The sequence below is a fragment of the Rhinolophus sinicus genome, linkage group LG06 (genome assembly GCF_036562045.2).
Source record: "Rhinolophus sinicus isolate RSC01 linkage group LG06, ASM3656204v1, whole genome shotgun sequence".
NCBI lineage: Eukaryota > Metazoa > Chordata > Mammalia > Chiroptera > Rhinolophidae > Rhinolophus > Rhinolophus sinicus.
In genome coordinates this window covers 165,522,727-165,540,611 of record NC_133756.1, presented here as the reverse complement: position 1 = coordinate 165,540,611, position 17,885 = coordinate 165,522,727, and the positions used below count along the sequence as shown (strand labels likewise).

General features: G+C 47.5%; 1 long non-coding RNA gene across 3 annotated transcripts in view; it reads left to right on the top strand.

Annotated features, from left to right (window-relative positions):
- Window position 1: 1 nt before the first annotated feature.
- LOC109436288 (uncharacterized) overlaps window positions 2-17,885 on the top strand; it is a 107,670-nt gene continuing 89,786 nt past the window's right edge. For 2 of the 3 annotated variants that reach the window (XR_012497691.1, XR_002136079.2), the window contains exons 1-2: window positions 2-695; window positions 3,256-3,416. This is a non-coding gene — a long non-coding RNA (uncharacterized LOC109436288). Of the gene's footprint in view, window positions 696-3,255; window positions 3,417-16,202; window positions 16,272-17,885 lie in introns of those variants that run through there. The other variant, XR_012497692.1, reaches the window with a different exon arrangement.

Sequence of the window (17,885 nt, the reverse complement as noted above, 5' to 3'; positions counted from 1 at the left end):
GGAGGTGGGAACTTGGGTCTCCACTTTATTTGGGAGGAATTGGAAGCTCAGAGGCTCAGTCACACATCTCGTGAACTCTGGTCGGGGGAGGCGGGGGCAGTGCAGTGCTGTCACCCCCAGCCTCACTGATGACCTCCAGACCTTGACGTTTCCAGTGAAAAGCCACTGCTAAACAGCGCGCCCCTAAACAGCCCTCCCCGGGGCCCACCCCGACCGTGTGTGCTTCCTCCACCCCAATAAAGACTGTTGAGCGTCCGCCCCCAGCCGGTCCCTGTGGGAACACAATCCCCTCCGCGTAGACGCAGGGAGTCCAGAGCGGGAACAAACATGGGTAATTACACCTTGGGCAAGTGTTGGGCCGGAAACAAACAGGGGCCAGCGACACTGGAGTGGGTGGGCGTCTGGGAGGCCACCCCAGAAGGTGACATGCAAACAGTGACTGGAGGCTGACGAGGACGGTGGTGCAGGAGGGACCACCCCAGGCAGGAGAGGACCTTGTCCCTGCACCAGGAGGAGGCCAGGGTGCCGGAGCCAGCGAGGTGGACAGGACATGCAGCCACCCATCTATTGATTTGTCAAATATTTACTGAGCCCTTCTCTGGGCCAGGCTGTGTGCCACACACCGGGATTTAACTCTGAGAAAGGGGACAAAGACCCCTCCCCAGGGAGTTGACAAGCTCACGGAGACCTTGAAGGTAATACTTTTGGGGGAGGTTTGACGAGAGAGCCCGGACATTTCTAAACCCCTCCCCAGGGCTTCCTCCAGCCGAGAAGCTCAGCCAGCACAGGTCTGACAGGGGCTTTGTTCCCCGGGGAGTGCAGCCCCCTTCCCATGGGGGGAGGCCACTCAGACCCCAGCAGTCTGAGTGGAAATGGGGGAGGGCAGCAGGTGAGTGCTGGCCAGGGCTCCGGAGGGGCTGGCCCCTGTCCCATACTCAGTTCTCCCACCAGACTGTGGGTTTCAGCCTCAGGGCTCTGCACACAGTAGGTGTTGAGTAAGTGCATGGGTCTGCCTCACCAGGTGGCCCGAGGAGCATCAGGTTGCTGTGTGATATGGGGTGTGTGTGTGGGTTGCCTGGCTCAGAGACTGTACTTATGGCATACAAACATCTTGGGGTGGGGGTGGGCGCTGTCCCAGAGGAAGCCCTGGGAAGGGGAGCTATCTGGGGCTGGGGCTGTGTTCAGGGCTTTCCTCCTTCCTGGTCCCAGGCTGGGCCCCAAGGAGGGAGGGCCTGCTGAGAAGAGAGGTGGTGGCTGAGAAGGACCCTGAGCTCGGTGATGCCCAGCGAGGATGCTGGCCAGGTCATCAGTGGTGTGGGGTGTGGTGGGGCCTTACTGCATTGGCTCACTCCATGTCTGAAAAGTGGGGGAAGCTGGGCCCTGGGAGTGGGCAGGAGGATTCAGGCTGAGCCCCGGAGGGAGCTGGTGAGGAAGGACCCAGAACAGCGAGGTTCTCCATCATGGTTAGATAGAAGAGCTGTCACCTTGAGGGGGGGATGTCCAACCCAACTTGCTCCCCTTGCCAGGCCCAGGATGAGTCCAATTGGGAGAGCAAGGCTGGGGTGTCCAACTGGGCTCCTGCAGAAGGGGTGCCTCCAGCTTTTTCTGCCAGCCCAGATGTGGTCAGCGCTTGCATGTGGCCTGGGGGTGCCCTTGGCCCCTAAGAACGGCAGCTGTGCCCTGGGCAGCTCCCAGCTAGGCCAGAGCAGGCAGCAATAAAGCGGGGGCTGGCGGTGGTGTCCTGGTGCCCCCTTCTGGAAGCTGCGGAGGTGTGCCTGTGGCATACGGTTTCTCAGGTAGTGCCTGGACAGGGGACTGACCATGTTTAGGCCATGAGTATTTCATGACTCTAATGGCCATTTCACCTGCACACGAGCCCTTAAAACCTGTGGTTCTGCAACAATGGGGCAGCGGGGTAGGGAGGCACCCCCTCTGGAGAGGATACCAGCTCTGGCTCTCAGTTCTTTCCAGTTTGTTCTTCAGTTCCCCTCCTGGCTTCAGGCCGCTCCCTCGGCCCCCAGCAGAGCTCGGCCGCCTGGGTTCCTGGTCTGATCGGGTGGGCCCTGAGCTTCACGCCCCAAGACCGGGTCAGCTCTGCGGGAGGACCAGCATCTCTTCTCTGCACAGGTGTGGAGCGGCAGGGGCGGCCTGGCAAGTGGGCTGCGGTAGTCCGAGAGGTCGGCCGCGCGAGGAAGGAACACCGCGCAGGGGTTAGTTTCCCAGCGGGGCCTGGCCTTCCGCAGTGGCCGCCGTGCCAGGCGGGGCAAGGTCCAAGCCCAGCTGTCCGCGCGCCCTGGTTTCCTCGAGGAGATCATGGCTACGGGGGTCCTCTGGTGGAGCGGGACCCCGCGCGGGGTCAGGGAGGCGCGGAGGCCGCGTCCGGGGTCGAGTCCGGCGCCGCCAGATCTCCCCGCTTGCGGGACCGGCAGCCCCCCGGAGAGACCTGCGCTTCCCGTCGGGCAGTTTGGCAGGTCGGAGCCCAGAGGTCCCGGCGGTGGCGGTCCGTGTGCGCCCTCTGCCGCCCGCCCACAACCGCGGGGAGGACGCCCAGGGCGGGCGTTTTTTAAAGCGTCCTTGCCATGGAAAAGAAGAGCGGGTTGGCTTTTTCTTGTTGCTTTGCAATTTTGTGTTTCCACCAGTGACATATAGTTAACATTTATCCATGGTATTCCATGTCCCACTGCCTGACTTTTTAAAAAAATCAAGCCATAGTTAATACAAAGCATATCCCAGGTGAAAGAATAGATGGTTCCGACAAGTGTATGCATCCATGCCGTCACCACCTGTAAGAGGACTTAGCACATTTCTGTCACCCCAGAGAGTTCCCTCGGGAGCCTTTCCAGCCAACTGTCCCCTCACCTTCTGATCTATCACCATCAGTAATGTTGCCTATTCTTGAACTTCGTAGAAATGGGAACGTGCAGTGTGCATTCTTTGGTGTCTGACTTTTTTTTTCTCTCAAGGAAATGCTTTTGCGATTCCCACCGCTCGATGAGAAATGTCTGTATTTTATGGATGCGTGATGGTATTTGAACCAACGCTCCATTATATGTTAGATTATTCCCATATTCCAGCTATTAAGAACAGTACCATGAGCTGCATCCTTCAATATGCTTTTCATCACACATTTCAGATGATTTGTTCCTGGTTTATTACAATATTTAAAAACTTACAAATAAACACAGGGAACGACCTAACAAATGCGCTCCCAGACCTCACAATGTCAGCGTGTTTTCCGTTTTTGCTTCCAATTAGGAAGACAACAGCTGGAATCCAGGAGCGTTCCCCACCCTCGCCCCACTGTCCAGAGGCAGCATGGCCGGCATCTTCCTGGTTCTGTCTTTCTTGATTTACCGCATGTCTGGGTCCCACGTACAACAGAGACTATTCCCTTGGGTGCTTTTAACTAGTGACACGTAAGTATTGCAGTGCAACCATTCTCCCTCCCATTGCTTTTTGTCACTTTCCAGTCTGTTTATGTGAGGGCACGTGAGCGTGGTTCCCTCATTTCAGCTGCTCTGTAGGTTTCCATTGTATGAACAGACCATGTGCCCTTCTTCTAGCCAGGGACATCCAGCTTGTTTGCAAATTGTTCTACACACAGCAGTGCTGCGATAAATGCCCTAGCCAACTTCTCCAGCACCATGGCTCTCAGCCGGTCCCTGGGTCGCTGAGCCAGACGGTATTCTAACAAGTCCAGGAGAGGTGCATGCACATTCAAGTTTTTCTTTTCCATTTTCTGCATCACTTTAAGTTTTACAATTATTATGTAGTAAAATTGACTTTTTTGGTGACGTTGTTATTGTGGTAAGATATGCATAACATAAAGGTTATCATTTTCAGCATTTTAAGCGCTGTTGTGTGGCCATCACCACCATCATCTTCAGAACTCTTTCCATCACCCAAACTAACACTCTGCTCCCGTCCCCCTCCCCCATCCCAGGCATCACCACTGCTTGCTGTCTCTGTGAATCTGATTATTCTAGGGACCTCATAGAAGTGGAAACACACAGGCTTTGTCCTGTTGGGACAGGCTCATTTCCCTGAGCACTGTGTCCTCCAGGTCCATCCATTTCACTCTTTTTAAATGACTGAATAATATGCCATTGTATGGATAGACCACATTTGTGTACCCATTCTAATGGGTACTAATGGACGCTGGGGCTGCTTCCACCTCTTGGCTGCCGTTAATAATGTTGCTATGAATATTGGTGTACGAGTTTCATTTTGAGACCCTGTTTTCACTTCTTTTCAGCATGTACCCAGAAGTGGGACTGCTGGGTCATGTGAAAATTTTGCTTAACTTCTGGGGACCCACCAATCTTTTTCACAGTGGTGGCACCATTTTACATTCCCACCCGATTTCTAGACATCCCTGGCACATCGACCCTTTTGAATTGTAACACGTGTAGTTCTGCGAATTTTTACACATGTAGATTCATGCACAAGCACTGTAATCAGGCCACACCAGCTATGTCACCCCAGGAATCTCCCTGATGCCCTCCTCCTGCCGCCCCTTGGTAACCACTGCTCATCACCACGGTTTTTCCTCAGAGGACATCCCGGGGCTGAGTTTGAGGCTCCGATCGCCTTTGAGGTTCATCCAAGGCTGCTGCCGGCATTCACAGTCCACTCCTTTCCCTGCTGAGAAGCATCCGATGTTTAAACTAGGCTTAAACCAGTTTACCCAGCCACTGGCTGAAGGGTATTTGGGATGTTTTCAGTGTTTGGAGACTGAATGAAACCACTATAAACAATCCCATGCACGTTTCTATATGCACGCAAGTTTTCATTTCTCTAGGTTCATGTGATAGATTAAGTTTAACTTTACAAGAATCTGCTGGATTGTGCTGAGGTGTTTTTTTTTTTAATCATGAATGTGTGTTGAATTTTATGAGATGCTTTTTCTCCATCTAACGAGGTGATCATACGATTTTCCTCCTTTATTCTGTAAGCTGATCAATTACATTGCTTACATTTTGAATGTTAAGTCGATCTTTCATTCTTGGTCATGATATGTATTCCTTTCATACAACTGAATTTTGTTTGCTGATACATTGTTACGTTTTTACATATGTTCATGAGACAGTCTGGCATGTAGCGTTTCTTTCTTGTTATGTGTTTATCTAGATTTCGTACTAGTGTATGCTAACCTCATGAAATAGATTGGGAAGCTTTACCTTTTTCCTATTCTTGGAAAGAGTTTGTGGAAGATTTGCGTGTTCGTTTCCCATTGGTGCTGTAAAAGGTTGCCGCACATTTAGTGGATTAAAACAATAGAAATTCAGTGCCTTAAAGTTCTGAAGGTCAAAATGCAAAATATGTGTCACAGGCTAAAGTCAAGTTGTCAGCAGAGGTGTGTTCCTTCTGGAAGCCGTTGTTGCCTCTGGCAGCTTCTAGAGGCTGGCTGCGTTTCTTGGCTCCTGGCCCCTTCCTCCACCTTCAAAGTGCATCACTCACCCTGTGCTTCTGTCATCACAGCTCCTCCTCTGACTCTGACGGTCTCGCCTCCCTCTTATAAGGACCCTTGTGATTACAATGGGCCCACCTGGGTAACCTGGATAATCCAGGACCATGTCCGCATTTCAAGGTCCCTAACTAAAATCACACCTGCAAATTCTCTTTTCCGATGTAAGGTGCTATATTGGCTTTGTAACCAAGGATTAGGATGTAGTCAAGGGTTAGGTTGTGGACGTCTCTGGAAACCTCTGGGTGTCCACATTCTGCCCACCACAGTTGGCACGATATGTCTGGAAGGATTAACCTTTTTTTAAAAGATTTTATTGGGAAAGGGAACAAGACTTTATTGGGGAACAGTGTGCACTTCCAGGACTGTTTTCCAAGTTGTTGTCCTTTCAATCTTAGTTGTGGAGGGCGCCGTTCAGCTTCAAGTTGTTGTCCTTTCAGTCTTAGTTGTGGAGGGCGCAGCTCAGCTCCAGGTCCAGTTGCCATTGCTAGTTGCAGGGGGCGCAGCCCACCATCCCTTGCGGGAGTCAAACCAGCAACCTTGTGGTTGAGAGGATGTGCTCCAGCCAACTGAGCCATCCGGGAGCTCAGCAGCAGCTCAGCTCAAGGTGCCGTGTTCAATTTTAGTTGCAGGGGGCACTGCCCACCATCCCTTGTGGGACTCGAGGAATTGAACGGGCAACATGTGGTTGAGAGCCCACTGGCCCATGTGGGAATCAAACCGGCAGCCTTCCGAGTTAGGAGCACGGAGCTCTAACCGCCTGAGCCACCAGGCCGGCCCAAGGATTAACCTTTTTTTTAAAAAAAATTTTACTGGGGAACAGTGTGTTTCTCCAGGGCCCATCAGCCCCAAGTCGTTGGACTTCAGTCTAGTTGTGGAGGGCGCAGCTCAGCTCCAAGTCCAGTCGCTATTTTCAACTCTTTAGTTGCAGGGGGCACAGCCCACCATCCCATGCGGGAATCGAACCAGCAACCCTGTTGTTAAGAGCTCTCGCTCTAACCAGCTGAGCCATCCCTCTAGAAGGATTCCCTCTTGAAAACATTGCCTTCTGCTTCCTTTGTGGGAAGGTTTTCAATTACAGCTCAGTTTCCTTCATGGATTAGGGCTTTTCACACCTTCTGTTTCTTCTCGTGCCAGCTGTGGTACAGTTGTGTTTTTCAAGAAATTTGTTTCATCTAAATTTTCAAATTATTCACGGAAATTTATTCTCATACCTAGTGATTATGTTTTTATTTCGCGTAGGATATTTCATTGTTATTATTCACAATTTATCTTTTTCTTTTTTTACACCAGTATTGCTAGTGGCTTGTAAATTTTATTAATCCTCACAAAGAACAAACACTTGACTTTGTTCATTTTCTCTACTTTACATCTGATTTCAATGTCAGTGATTTATGCTCCTCCTTTGTAATTTCCTTTCTTCTGCTTTATTCAGATTTAATTTGTTTTTCTTTTTCCAGATCTTGAGATAGAAGTGTAGGTAGTTGATTTTCACCTGTTCTCCTTTTCTAATATGTGTATTTGGAGCTATAGATTTTTCTCTAAGCTCTGCTTTAGCGGTATCCGTTGGGTTTTAAGGCCACATTTACACTATAAGGCAGACCGAAATATCTTCTCATTTCCGCTGTGATGTCTTAGACTCATGGGTGATTTTGAAGTCCATGACTTTGTTTTCAAACCACTCGAGAATTAAAGACAAGAAAACTTTCTCTTGTTGAGTGCTAGTTTGATTCCTGTCTGTCAGAGGGAATACTCCATAAGATTTCAGTGTACAGTCGTTAAGGAGCCCAGGCTGGTTAATTCTGTTGCTCAGACCTTCCATCTCCTCATTGATTTGCTGCATCTCCTGATTACAGTAGTTAGATGTATTAAAGCAGGAAGATTTATTCAAGTTCCCAGTTATATTTGCGTGTTCGTGTATTTATTCTTTTAGTTTTGTCAGCGTATGCTTTATAGATTGTCAAGCTCTGTCACTGGGCACACAGGAACTTAGGATGGTTTTCTCCCTGGTGAATTGACTCTGGCATCATGAAATACTCTTATCTTCAGCAACAGTTGTGTCCTAAAATCTACATTGTCTGGTGTCGATAAAGCTACACCAGCTTTTTATAAAATTAGTGTTTGCCTGAGATAGCTTTTTGTTAATATAAATTTTATTGGGGAATATTAGGGAACAGTGTGTTTCTCCAGGGCCCATCAGCTCCAAGTTGTTGTCCTTCAATCTAGTTGTGGAGGGCGCAGCTCAGCTCCAAGTCCAGTCGCCCTTTTCCATCTTAGTTGCAGGGGGCGCAGCCCACCATCCCATGCGGGAATTGAACGGACAACCTTGTTATTGAGAGCTCGTGCTCTAACCAACTGAGCCATCTGGCCGCCCCTCCGGAAGCTCAGCGGTAGCTCATTGTCCTCAATCTAGTTCGTCCCATAGCTTCCGTCATCTCTGTTTCAAAGCCAGCTATTGATTGGTGCAGCCACTATGGAAGGCAGTGTGGAGGTTCCTCAAAAAATTAAGAGTAGAATTACCAGGGGCCGGCCCGGTGGCTCAGGTGGCTGGAGCTCCGTGCTCCCAACTCCGAAGGCTGCCGGTTCAGTTCCCACATGGGCCAGTGGACTTTCAACCACAAGGTTGTCAGTTCAATTCCTTGACTCCTGCAAGGGATGGTGGGCTCTGCCCCCCGCAACTAGCAATGGCAACTGGACCGGGAGCTGAGCTGCGCCCTCCACAACTAAGACTGAAAGGACAACAACTTGACTTGGAAAACAGTCCTGGAAGTACACACTGTTCCCCAATAAAGTCCCGTTCCCTTTCCCCAATAAAATCTTTTTTAAAAAAAGAAGAATAGAATTACCATATGACCTATCAATCCCTTTCTTGGGTATCTACCCAAAAAATCTGAAAACATTTACCTGTAGAGATACATGTGCTCCAATGTTCATTGCAGCTTTATTTACGGTGGCTAAGACATGGAAACAACCAAAGTATCCTTGAATACATGAATGGATAAAGAAGTTATGGTATATATACACAATGGAATACTATTCTGCCATTAGAAAAGATGAAATAGTACCATTTGTGACAACATGGATGGATCTTGAGATTGTTATACTGAGCGAAATACGTCAGGCAGAAAAAGTCGAGAAACATATGATTTCACTGATATGTGGTATATAAAACTGAAAACAATAAAAGAACAGGACAAACAAATGAAGAAACAAAAACTCATAGACACAGACAATAGTTTAGGGGTTACCAGAGGGTAAGGGGCGTGGGGGGTCATAGATGAGGGTAAGGGGGATCAAATATATGGTGATGGAAGGAGAACTGACTCTGGGTGGTGAGCACACAATGTGATATGTAGATGATGTGTTACAGAAGTGAACACCTGAAATCTATGAAACTTTACTACTAATTGTCACCCTAATAAACTTTAATTAAAAAAAAAAGAAAAGAAAAAAAAGCCATCTGTCATATGTATGCCATGTGTTTGTGTCAAAGGGCTAGAGATGGTCTCCTTGATGTCTGCTGGCAGGGGCACCTGGCCCCCTTCCTTGTGCAGGTAGGGCGGGAAGCTAGACACTGCAGTCCAGTTAGAGCCTGGCCGGGGCTTGGCTCAGCACCTGGTGAGTCTTTCTTTCAGGTATGGCTTTCATGGCACTTTGGTTAGGAGCCTGGCTGGCCTCTGTCTGCTCAGCTCTGACAGGCCATGGGAAATCCAGTTTTCCCTCTCAAATATTTGAAGCTTAACTGTTTAGTTTTCAGCTCAGGAAGCTTCAAAATTCGGAAAATGTCTCAAGGGGCGGATACACCTTGAGTCAGAGGCAGACACCTTTTCTCTAGAAGGACATTGTACAATAAGTGTCACCATGAGGGGACCAGAGAGTTCCCGTTGCCTGTGGAAGCCTCAGCTCTAGCTGAGAGACCTTCTTCCGAGCCTCAGACGTCAGCAAATGCCCCAGCTCTCTGCACCAGTCCTGACCACCAACAGCTCTGCTGGTTTTCCTTTCCTTGTGGGCTAAGCCTGATGACCTGCCTGCACCCAGAATGGTCTAATTCCCCAAAGGAAGACAATACATCAGTTGGTTCTCACTTCACTCCAGGAAAGCATTCCCTGTCTCTGGATACCCTTCCTCCTCTGGCCCTTATGGCTTCTACAGTTCTCCAATGTCATGTCTGTATACGAGGTCGGACAATTAAGTTCACAAACTCATCCTAGAAAAAGTGCTACAGACCTCATTGCTGAATATCACTACGGTCACCTTTGAAGGACTCCCCTTGGGAAGCTATGCACCAATGCCAGCACCTATTCCACCCTTCAAAGCAGTTTTGGAACTCTTTTTCTGGAATGGCCATCAGCGCTGTCATCATATTACCCTTGATGTCCTGAAGGTCATCAAAATGTCTTCCTTTCAGTATTTCCTTTATCTTCAGGTAAAGAAAGAAGTCATTGGGGGCCAGATCAGGTGAGTAGGGAGGGCGTTCCAATATAGTTATTTGTTTACTGGCTAAAAACTCCCTCACAGGCAGTGCCCTGCGAGCTGGTGCATTGTCGTGATGCAAGAGCCATGAATTGTTGGCGAAAAGTTCATGTCATTTAACATTTTCATGCAGCCTTTTCAGCCCTTCCAAATGTTAAACTTGGTTAACTGTTTGTTCAGTTGGTACAAATTCATAGTCAATAATCCCTCTGATATCAAAAAAGGTTAGCAACAGTGTTGCAACAGGTTTGCAAGCTTAATTGTCAGACCTTCGTATAGTCCACTTTTTATTAAAAACCGTGCTAAAATACGCACAACATAAGACTAGTGTCTTTCAGCCTATGGCTTTGCGATTAACTTGGCCTTTTCCACTTGCTGCAGAGGGATCCCTGACCTTCTGTAAACAGATCCCACCCCCGTCACAGGCAGGAACGTGGCTCCCTTACTTTTGTCAGGAAACGCCACCTCAGACCCGTGGGTCCGAGCTCAGGAGTGTGGGTGGGTCCTGTTGTGGCTCCGAGGCAGTCATCAGCGGGCGACAGACAAGGTTGATGACACTGCACGGCCACCAAGAGGGTAGGATAGGGTTTATTAGTCACATAAGGAACTTCTGGGTGGCAGAGCAGGTGCCCAAACTGGTCTGGAATGGCTGAGTGAAGGGAGGGGACTGCGCTTAGGAATTCATCGTGCTTAGGAATTGGGTCTGGGTCTAGGGTTTCTGTACAGGCTGGGGCTTCATGGTTTCCGTTTCCTCTCCAGCGACAATGGGCTTTCTCATTGGCTCAGCCAGTTGTGGGGTCAAAAGAAGGAGTGAAGCCTGAGAAGTGTCAGTGGTCCGACAGCAAAGCTGCAGCCTGGCTCGCTGTTCCACTTTCCCTCCCGTGCCTCATTACATCAGCAATTGGGGCTGCTGTGCTCATTCACTGAGGTGCCAGGTCCCAGAGGAGGCACCTGGAGATGATTTCTTCTTGGTCTGGCTGCTCCCAGAAAGACAGTGGAGCCCTGCCTGCCTCAGCTCAGCCCTGAGCCAGGAATGGGTGTCTGCCAGACAGACCCACCGGTCATTATAACAAGTCCCTCTCAGATGGCTGCTTTCCCGCTCACAGAGCATTTCCTACGAGGAAGGCGCTGTCAGCAACCCACCTTACAGGTGTGCACACCGCGTGATTTGCTCAAGGCTGCTTAGCTAGTCGGCCATACAGAGCACGCACAGGGTGTTTGGGACACGAGGAGCCAACCAGTGTGAGGGGGAAGCTCGGACAGGTGGACTGTTGGCAGGTCCAGGAATTGCGCGTAGTCAAAGTGTTATTCCAACGCCCCTGCCCCCCGCCCCTTGGAGGAAAATAAACAGGTAAATACAGCAACACAGTGATGGGGTTCTGAGGCGAGCGGCTTTATTAGATGCTTAAGGAACAGAGACCAACGAGGACTGCAGCCCGATCAGAACGTAGGGAAGCCTGTGCCGTGTGGATCTGATGTCCTCAGTGGGGAAGGTACCAGGTGGGCAGGGCACCGGGATGGGTGGTGCTGCAGGGGGTGGGGGAGGCCTCCAGCTGCTGGGGGATGGGCCACGGGAGTGGGAGTGGGAGTGGTGCTTGGACACAAATGCCCACCCCTTTCTTGTGGGAGATCAAAGAGAAACGTTCACACTTGGCAAGGGGATGGGAAATAGGGCTGGGGGGTTGGGCAGGGAGAAGGAAAGTCAGGCTCAGGGGCTCCCAGGAAAGGCAGATGATGGCTGTATTGGAACCCATGACTCTAGGCCGGATGGCACTGACTTTGGGAAGAGTTCCAGCAACACCAAAAAATCAGATCTTGCACTGGCAGCAAATGGGGGCACAGCAGCTGGACTGGCAGCAGCAGGGTTTGCAGCAGCTGGACTGGCAGCAAATGGGGACACAGCAGCTGGACTGGCAGCCGCCACAGGAACCACAGGAGCCACAGCCCCCCTTGCAGCCCCCACACGACCCACAGCCCCCTTTGCCACAGCTGGAGCAGGGACAGGCTGGCACACAGCAGCACACGGGCACACAGCAGCTGGAGCCACAGCCCCCCTTGCAGCCCCCACAGGAGCCACAGCCCCCCTTGCAGCCCCCACAGGAGCCACAGCCCCCCTTGCAGCCCCCACAGGAGCCACAGCCCCCCTTGCAGCCCCCACACGACCCACAGCCCCCTTTGCAACAGCTGGAGCAGGGACAGGCTGGCACACAGCAGCACATGGGCACACAGCAGCCGGAGCCACAGCCCCCGGAACAGCCACAGCAGCTCATGGTTCTGGTGGGTGAGGGTGGAGCAGGTCAGAGGAGCAGGTAGAGAGGGAGGGGTTCAGGTGCGGCGGCTCCTGGGTCCGGGGCCTTTATAGCCCTGCCTGGTCAGGTGAGACGCTGGGCACATGGTCACTTCCTGTTTTGGTTCCTGTTTGTGCCAAGTGCAGGACCTCATTCTCCTGTTTTCCCAGGGCTTAGGCCCTGGTGTAAGGCCCATGCGCCATTACCTGCTATGGCTGCTCACAGGGACCCAGTCCCTTGCTGAACCTGAGCTTAGACTTGAGGGAAACCCCCACCCCAAGGGTTCAGCCCATTCCGATTAACTACAGCATCTCACCTGATTAAAAAATGGTGTATTTTAGCTGTACAGAGGGTATAGATAATAATATAGCAAATGAACATGTAAAAACACCCAAGTTATGAAGAAGATTGCAAAAATAGATGCAGGCCCTTCACACATCTTTCCATGTTGTCCCCTCCACGCTGTAGCTGACTCCTGAGTTTGGAATTTACCACTCCCAGGAGGTGGTTGCAGTCTTAGTAAGTACCTGTGTCCTTTAAACAGCATTGTGCATGCTCTAAACTTCATGTAATTGGTCACGCACTGGTATATTTCTGCTGAAAAGTGCTTTTGAAAACAATCGGTGTTGGAGATTTGTCTAGGTGATCTGTACGGCTCTAGTTTACTGGTTTTCTCTGATGCTAAAGGTATAGACATTGACGTATCCATCTACCTGCTGGTGGACATTGTGTTTCCTTTTTGTTGCTATTTCAAAGTCTGCGGGAATTTTCTCTGGGAAGGCCCTCCTGCCCAGTGGGGTGGGCAGCTGGCTGTTGCGCCCCTCCCTGAGCGGGCACTGCCCAGTTGTCCCCCAGCAATGTAGGAGAGTTCCTGTTTCTTCGCACCACAGCCAGACTCTCTGCGCTTCCTGGGCTTGTATGTCTATTTCCTTCGCCACGTTAGGAATGTTTTCAGTCATTATTTCTTCAAATAGGTTCTCAATCCCTTGCTCCCTCTCTTCTCCTTCTGGTACCCCTATGATGCAAATGCTGTCAGGCTTGGTGTGTCCCAAAGGGCTCTTAAACTCTCCTCATTTTGGGGGGGATTCTTTTTTCTCGTTGCTGTTTCGATCAGGTGTTGTCTGTTACCTCGTCTTCCAAATCGCTGATTCAATCCTGTGCTTCATCTAGTCTGCTGGTGATTCCTTCTAGTGCATTCTTCACATCTGTCTGGTGCTTTTTTATGGTGTCTATGTCTTTGTTGGAGTTCTCACTGAGTTCCTTGAGCATCACTTAACAAAATTGGATTATTTTTATTGATTTCTGAAGTTCTTAGAATTTTCAGGGTTCTAATCAGTAATATGCAACTATCTTTTTCCGGTCTATGGCTTTTAAAATTTTGTGGTACTTTTTGTTTTTCTGCTGGTGGTTTCTGGTGTAGCAGGTTTAAAATTTGGGTGTAGGGAAATGTATTCATCTTGTTCTTTAGAGTTTATTTTTGTTTCTTATTCAGAAAATCCTTCCCTCCCGCAAGTCCTTAGTCATATAGCACCCCCTATATGCTTTTTTAAGTTTGGAAGTTTAGAGTTAAAAAATACTTACCTGGAATTCAATTGTGTGTATTTTCTGAAGTAGGGATTCCATTTACTTGTTTTTTCCCAAGTAAATGACTGACTGCCTGGTATCACTGGTCCCCCGCAACCTGCAGTGTCATCTCTGTCACAGTGAGTTCAGGTCCTGCCCAGTTCCCAGTCCCCCACTGTCCATCTCCTCTTCGAATACCCCTGTATGAACTTCCTGCTACCTGGCCAGCAAAACTGACAGCCCCCGTATGAGGCCACCCACCGGCCTTCGTTCTTCTGTCTTCATCAGAGGCAGCTTTTTCAGGTTCCTGCAGTGACCTTGTCAGGGTTTCTGTTGTACTTGCCCTGAACTCACAGATTAATCTGAGGGACAATTGACATGTTTAAGACTTCGAATATTCTGATCCATGAATGTCATGTTTCCCAATTTATTTAGAAGGTCTTTAAATATTTTGAATAGAGTTTCAATGTTTTTCCTCCATAAAGATCTCGCATTTGTCAGTCATTGTTACCTACCTTTTTTTGGGGGGGAGGGGACAAGGGTTGCTCTTGTAAATGGTGTCTTTTAAAGTTACATTTTCTAGCTGTTGATTGATTTTGTGTACTGATCCTGTTCTCAGCAACAAGATTCTTTTTTTTTTTTAAATTAAAGTTTATTGGGGTGACAACTGTTAGTAGAGTTACACAGATTTCAGGTGTACAATTCTGTATTACATCATCTATAAATCCCATTGTGTGTTCACCACCCAGAGTCAGTTCTCCTTCCATCACCATATATTTGGTCTCCCTTACCCTCATCTACCACCCCCCACCCCCTTACCCTGTGGTAACCACTAAACTATTGTCTGTGTCTATGAGTTTTGTTTCTTCATTTGTTTTTCTTGTTCTTTTGTTGTTTTCAGTTTTATATACCACATATCAGTGAAATCATATGGTTCTCTGCTTTTTCTGTCTGACTTATTTCGCTTAGAATGATAATTTCAAGATCTATCCATGTTGTCACGAATGGTCCTATTTCATCTTTTCTTACCGCCGAATAGTATTCCATTGTGTATATATACCACAACTTCTTTATCCATTCATCTATCGAAGGACATTTTGGTTGTTTCCATGTCTTGGCCACTGTAAATAAAGCTGCAATGAACATTGGAGCACATGTGTCTTTATGTATAAATGTTTTCAGATTTTTTGGGTAGGTACCCAGGAGAGGGATTGCTGGGTCATATGGCAATTCTATTCGTAATGTTTTGAGCAACCTCCACACTGCCTTCCATAGCGGCTGCACCAGTCTGCATTCCCACCAACAGTGTCTGAGGGTTCCTTTTTCTCCACAGCCTCTCCAACACTTGTTACTATTTGTCTTGTTGATGATAGCCGTTCTAACTGGGGTGAGGTGACATCTCACTGTGTTTTTTATTTGCATTCCTCTGATGATTAGTGATGTTGAGCATTTTTTCATATGTCTATTTGCCATTTGTATGTCCTCTTTGGAAAAAATGACTCTTCAGGTCCTCTGCCCATTTTTCAATTGGGTTGTTTGTTTTTTTGTTGTTGAGTTGCATGACTTCCTTGTATATTTTGGATATTAGCCCCTTATTGGAGGCACTGTTTGCAAAAATCTTCTCCCATTCAGTTGGTTGCCCCTTTATTTTGTCGATGGTTTCTTTTGCTGTGCAGAAGCTTTTAAGTTTCATATAGTCCCATTCATTTATTTTAGCTTTTACTTCCCTTGCCTTTGGAGTCAAATTCATAAAATGCTCTTTGAACCTAAGGTCCATAAGTTTAGTACCTATGTTTTCTTCTATGCAGTTTATTGTTTCAGGTCTTATGCTTAAGTCTTTGATCCATTTTGAATTAATTTTGGTACATGGTGACAGATAGCAGTCCAGTTTCATTCTTTTGCACGTGGCTTTCCAATTCTCCCAGTACCATTTATTGAAGAGGCTGTCTTTCCTCCATTGTATGTTTTTTGCTTCTTTGTCAAAAATTATCTGTCCATATTTATGTGGTTTTATTTCTGTGCTCTCAATTCTATTCCACTGGTCTATGTGTCTGTTTTTCTGCCAATCCCCTGCCGTTTTGATTATTGTAGCCCTGTAGTACAAGCCAAAGTCAGGAAGTGTGATACCGCCAGCATTATTCTCTTTTCTTAAGATTGCTTTGGCTGTTCAGGGTCTTTTGTGGTTCCAAACAAATCTGATGGTTTTTTGTTCTATTTCTTTAAAAAATGCCATTGGGATTTTGAGGGGGATTGCATTAAATCTGTATATTGCTTTGGGTAATATGGCCCAAGATTCTATTTTTAATTCCAATAATTTACCTGTAGATGCTTCTCGGCTTCCCGTTGACACTCATATTTTTAGAGAATTGTTATTCCTTTTTAATCTTTATTACTTTTATTTCTTTTTACAGTTTACTGTACTGGTCAGGACAATGTTTTATAGCCCAGCGGACAACCTTGTCTGATTCCTGATTTTAAAGGTACTGCTTCTAACATTTTACCATTAGGTGAAATGCTTCTTGTAAACTTTTGGTAGAAAAAAAATGTTTGTTGAGAATTTTTGTCAGATTAAGGGAGGTCCATATTACTCCTAATTTGCCAATAATTTTTCCTTTGTCTGCAGTGAGTGTTGGGCTTTGTTGAATGCCTTTCTGCAGCCATCGAAGTGATCAGATAGGTTTCTCCTTTGGTTACTATGACGGATTGAAAACCGTGAATGTCCTTGCATTCCTGGGCATTATCCCAGCTTGCACAAGCTATGGTTATTATTGGATTGGCTTTGTGAATATACGTCTGGATTAATAATAAGAGTGCCCAGTGGTTTTCATTTCCTCCAGCCCCCACTCTTTTGGTATCAAGCTGACACTAGCGTCACTCCGTGAGATGGGCATGTGTCCTCACTTCCTAGTTACTGGAAACACGGCTGTATATGTTAGGAACTATTCATTCCTCAGCCACTTGGTGGAACCTGTTTGTGACGTCATCTAGGTCTCGCAGTATGGGGAGGGGGAAGAAGTTTCACTCATGGGATTTACAGGGCGGTTGCATCCCTAGTCCGTTTTCTGTTTTTTCTTGATGAGATGACGTTTAATCCAAGTTTTCCAAGTTTACTGGCATATGCTTTTTCACAGTAGCCACTTATTTTTAATAACTGCTGGTCGGTAGTTATATGCCACTTCCATTCCTGTTTTGGTTCCTCCTGCCCTTTCTCCTTCCTTTTTTCTCTGATTAGTTTTGTTAGATGTTGATTTTTTATTTATTTATTTTTTTTTTTGGCTTTTCAAAGACCAGCTTTTGGTTTCGTTGACCCTCTTCCTTCTATGTTTTAAAATTGGTTGTATTTGTTTTTGAGCTCACTTTTCTGTATTTCCTTCTACTTTATTATTTTTCTCTCTCTCTTTTTTTTTTTTACTTCCTTCCTGTGGATATTTTGCTCATTAATCTCCAGTCTTTCTTTTTCAGGCATAAGTATTTAGGGCTAAACTTTATTTTAAAGAAAGGCTTCAGTTAGAAAGCTCAAGTATTTGGTATATAGTCTTTTTATTACTAGTCAATTCTATTTTCTAATTTCTCTTTGATTGTGCCTTTGACCCGTGAGTTATCTAGAAATGGTTAAAACTTTCCAGATGAAAGTTTCATGGGTGCTATGGATGCTGTTTTGATTGATCTCTGACAGGGGTGCAGAGCTCAGGGCAGAGGGTCTGGCTGTCTCATCTTTATTGAGACGCCCCACCCCCATCCCTGGCAGCTGGCCCATGGGAATGTAAATGGCCCACACGTGTTTAGGAACCTGTGTGGTCGTCAGTTTCCACGAATCCTTCCACCAATCGATGGTGCTGGGGAAGGTTTGTGTTCTCACTCACTTTTTGTTTGCTTGACTATCAGTTGCTAAAAGAAATACATTGAAAGCTCGCACTGTGATCCTGGAGTTTTAAATGTCTTCTTGTAATTCTTCCAGTTTGTACTTTTTCAATAGAATTTGAGGCTCTGTTAATGGGAACACACCGATTCAGAATGGCTAGTCGTCCTGGCTAAGTCCACCTGTAGCCGATTTCTGCCTCCTTCCCTCTGGTCACACCTGCTGGCCTGGGCTG